The sequence below is a fragment of the Suricata suricatta genome, chromosome 7 (genome assembly GCF_006229205.1).
Source record: "Suricata suricatta isolate VVHF042 chromosome 7, meerkat_22Aug2017_6uvM2_HiC, whole genome shotgun sequence".
NCBI classification, from domain to species: domain Eukaryota; kingdom Metazoa; phylum Chordata; class Mammalia; order Carnivora; family Herpestidae; genus Suricata; species Suricata suricatta.
In genome coordinates this window covers 34,562,651-34,567,299 of record NC_043706.1, presented here as the reverse complement: position 1 = coordinate 34,567,299, position 4,649 = coordinate 34,562,651, and the positions used below count along the sequence as shown (strand labels likewise).

Here is a 4,649-nt window from a genome sequence, read left to right as displayed (position 1 = left end):
CTTGAATTTTTGCAATTCCGGGAGACTTCTTGGGTAATAATTAGATCTATTAGAATTCATGACCCAACGCCTGCGCCTAGACTTTACCATATTTTTAGTCCAATGTTAGTGCATTGGGCAAGTTAGCTATCCTGAGTCGCAAAGACAATTTGGTTTATAATCTATTAAATATACTCCGTTGTATCAGGACTGGGGAGCATTTTTTGACACAGGAAATCTTGATTCACACAGTGACTGGTCAACTCAGATAGATATCTGATTATCCCAGACCTGGGACAGATTCAGATATCCTTCCCATCCTCCCTGAAGGATGGATAAGATAGTTTATCATCCTTAATGAAAGGAGATGCTTGGGGAGGGGGTACTTCCTAACCTTTGAGGATGAGGTCAGAGGCCATTCCTGCTCTCTGTGTCCCTGTCAGTGACAACTCAGGACAGGGCATGGTCTATGATCACGGACTTCTGGGTAAGGAAGCACTAGAATAGGACATTTGGACTCAAGACATTTCTTAACAAAAAATGTTACCAGAACCTGCCTCACACACAGGCACACCCATTCTCTGCCTAGCTCCTCAAAAAGCATCTTTTTCTCTGGCCTCCAATTTCTGTTGGGAGGAAATGTCTCTGGGTTAGAACAGTCTGTGACCTTTCCCAAAGACATGAGCCGGTGTCCTCTTGAAACATCACATGTTACATTTGTATCTTTCACCCCTAGTCCAACGACACATTTTCTCTAAGCCTTCCTACCTAGAAATGCTGAGGGGACAGATGAATGGTAGGCAGAATCTCCAGTCCTTGCAAGTCCCAATCAGAGTGAAGCTTGAAAGCTTCCCTTAGGATCAGAGTCCAGGGAAAAGTTAATTTTTGGTTCCAGGCATGTGGACTTAGGTTTTTGTGGGGGTGAAGAGTGAGGGCTTGGAATGAGTAAACTCTGGGGGGGGGCGGCGCTGGGGCACTGGGGTGCAGGGGGAGGGGAGCAGGGCCTCCCTGGAGCCCGGAGCCTTTAGTAATCTGCTTTGTGAATGGAGCTAAAGGGGGAGGGGGGTGTACATACTTGAAATTCCTTTATCTGGGTGGGCTCCTTCTCTAAGGACTTTCAGGATGTGGGAAATGGAAGATGAAAGAGGCTGCATTTCCAGCCTATCAGGTTACAGGGTGTTAAATGGAGAGAGGGAAAGCAGTGGGGGGTGGAGGGGTGGAGAGGGGGACCGGGGAAGGCCACTTCCAGGGGGGCCAGGGAAACCCAGTTTGGGAACTGGCTGGGGGAGAGTGAGAAAGAAAGAGAGCCGGGGCGGGCTGAACACGTTTCACATCACCTCAGAGCTGTGGAATTTCCTCTCTTCTGGGGGGAGGCCTTGAAGATGCAGTTGGTTTAAGGTTAGTCGGTGATGAATAATCGCCCAGAGGCGTCCGATGGAGGGTGTTACTAAGGGACTGGTGTTCACCGCGGAGAAGCGGCGGTGGGGAGGGAGGTGGGAGCCGGGCCGACCTCGGCCTGAGCCGGTAGGCAGATGCTGTGACCCGCGAGTGGAGACCGTGTATGGGTTTCATCCGTGTCTAACTCCTGTGGTATGCAGAGCCTCAGCCTCGGGCCCGGGGGGGGGGGGGAGCAAGAGGAACGGGAAGGGCCTTAGAAAAGGCGGGAGAGCCTCCTACGTGGGTGAGGGATCCCGGGGCCCCGCTTTGTGTCTCGGGGCGTCCCCGGGGCTGTCCTCTGCAGCTCGGGTTCGGTTCCAGGCTAGCCACTTGCTCCACGCCACTCAGCGGACGCAGCCTCTCTCTCTCCGAGGCCTTACCTCCCAAGAGTTGGGCCTATTTCTTAAATTCCACCCGGGCTGGGGTCCTTCCTTGTGGAAAGGACACCTCCACGCCAGTGTGTGCAAAGCTGGGTAAGTCGTTCCCGAGGCCAGGGACGCCTCTGAGGAAAAAGAATACGGAAAGTGCCGGGTCAAGTTCTAGTCCAGACGGGTATAATAGACGGGGGTGGGAACCCGGAAGCAAGCAATTTGGAAAGCGCGTATAGAGAAAAGGAGTATTTATGAAAACCTGATACCAACCTTCATCAGGCAACGTATTGTTCTAATAATATGATGAGTAGAAAGTTATTATATGGCATATAAATCAGGGAGTACCACAGAGACAAAAATATTGCCTGTTTGGGAAGAATCAGAATACAATAAAATACACTTGTCACAAACCATACCAAGCTTCATTTAATCTTTCTTTTTTTCTCTTGTTTCAGAAAGCTGTTTAGGATTTTGCAGCCTATCGGGGTCATCGTTTTCAGACATCTATTAGCGCCACATTGCAGTCGCGTGAGAGGCTCACTTAATAAAGATTTCTGGTTGATAGACTGCAAAGAGCAAACGGGCTTTTGCACCATTTCTTTTGAATTGCTACTGAGCTAAAAAACAATACTCGGTCCATTTTTTATCATTTTGCAAACTGAACACACATTCTCCCTCTTTTCCAAACACCTTCTCCCCAACAGTTTTGGAAAATAAATATGGTGTTTCTTCCTCTGTGTTATCTCTGCTCTCTGTAGCCTTGACCCTTGCCAGACTGAACTAAGCTTCCCTAATCTACACTGCTGCTTTTTTTAAAGATTTTATTTTTTTAAGTAATCTATGCACCCAACATGGGGCTCAAACTCACAACCCCTAGAACAAGAGTTGTGTGCTCCGCAGACTGAGCCAGTCAGGCGTCCCTCTGCTGTTCCTTCCTGACACCCTCAGTCATTCCCCAAGTTTGACTTCTTTTTTTAAGGTGAATTACGTTTGGGAATAGGAACTATTATTTGAACTGGCCCTTCTGGATTTCTTAGTGGTTTCCTAAGAACAGGTAAGGGAGGTAACTCAAGTGACATTTCCTTTGTGCCCAAGTGAAATAAGCTAACAGCGTGTTTTCTATTCTTAGTTGACATGAAAATTAATTTTTGAAAGTCCCATAGTCAGCTTAGTCCATCATAACCTGCTGTTGACCTTAGTGGAGGATCTAAGGACTCGACTGTTAAAATTAGAGCCGACGTTGAGGACTAGCCCTATTTACCAGCTGTGCACCTTATTTTTATTTAACTAACACTTATACAGCATTTACTATGTGCCAAGCACTGTTCTAAGCGTTTTACAAATATTTACTTGGCTAATCCTCATACGAGTGTTATTATTACGTAACGCTATTATGAAGTAGTGTTATTATTGTCCTTGCTTTACAGATGAGGAATCTGAGACAGGGAGATGGGAGGGAATTTGCCAACTGCCAGCTTTAAGTTTCCTTCCCTAGCACATCGCCTGTCGGGGGAGATGTGGCTCCGTTTCCACATCCGCCACCGCACAACCTTGGACAAGTCACTGTGGCACTGGGGGCATGGGAAGCCTGTGAAACTGTGGCATCAAGGAAGGCAGGGCCTTTACACACACCCCGAGAGCCCGAAGAGCAAAGCCAAAGGGATGGGAGACTTCGAGGGCTGCTCCTCCCAGCCCATCACCATGTAGAGCAGCATACCTTCTTATAATTCAATTCACAGCCTCAGTCCTGGACCATTTCCGTTTCCTTGAACTGCATCTAGACATGATTCTGGTCCCCACCAGCTTCTGACCTCATTACTCATTCTGTTTACGGCTTGGCCTCACCCTTCAGACTGCCCTGATTTCCCAGATAGGAATTTGGCTGCCCTCATTGACTGATTCAGATTTTTGCCCCAGCCACGTTGCGTTAAGCCCTCGTGGGTGTGGGGCCCTCTGGTCTGACGGAGACTGGCACCCCCTTCTGTCTTCCCCCAAACCCCTGTCATGGTAAGGGGGGGGCCTCTGTGAATACATCCCGCTCCAGAGAGTTACAGCAGGGTTACAGAGGACACCGTGAAATCTGGGGGGACACCATTGAGGGATATGGAGTTGGGACTTGGATAATGTGGTGAAGGAGGCTTTTGAGGAAGATGTGATTGTACAGAACAGGGTAGAGGAAGGTTAAGGCTCTGGAGGGGGGGGTGTCCATGAATAAGGTACAAATGACAGGCGAGGAAGGGCTAAGGTGAGGTGCCCAGTGGAAATAGCAAGGGAGAGGCACCTGTGGGAGACAGAAGAAAAGTCTCAGGACATTTGGTCTTTGCCAGATTTGAAGGCCAGAGGGTGTGGAAGGTCATGCACGGTGATTCTAGGTTTCACGGCTGAAGCCCCTGGGAAGCTGCTAAGGTAGTTGTGAGAAAGTGTGGAAGGGCCTAGAGTAGTGGCTGGTAACTGGGTACAGGCTCCAGAAATGTTCACAGAATGTGATATATTTATGCCGACTCTCTTGGGCTTGTCATTAAAATATTAATACCCCATGGAACTATAAAACGAAGAGCCTTGAACACCTTTGTCTTAAGGGTAAGAGGAAGGACTGAGAAGAGGCTACCAGGGCTCCCCTGTTTGGGTTACTGTGAGGGAACGAGGAACCCGGAAGAAAAACCTCATCTAGAATATTCTTATGCCAGGAGAGTGAAGGATGGGAGAGGCCAGAGGAAGGAGAGGCAGGGTTGGCAGCAGAGTGGATAGGAGGAGGCAGCCTTCAGTCAGTCACTGCACAGAAGTCGTGGGGGGCGGTGGGGGTGGGCACCAAGGTGCCAGAGATGGAGAACCACAGCACTGGGCGAGCACGTGAGCCACTCT

At 49.1% G+C, this 4,649-nt stretch overlaps 1 long non-coding RNA gene across 1 annotated transcript; it reads left to right on the top strand.

Moving 5' to 3' along the window:
- Nucleotides 1-1,855: 1,855 nt before the first annotated feature.
- LOC115296922 lies at nucleotides 1,856-2,524 on the top strand. The gene is made up of 2 exons (XR_003911143.1): nucleotides 1,856-1,889; nucleotides 2,243-2,524. It is a non-coding gene; the product is annotated as an uncharacterized LOC115296922 (long non-coding RNA).
- The last annotated feature ends 2,125 nt before the right edge of the window (nucleotides 2,525-4,649 follow it).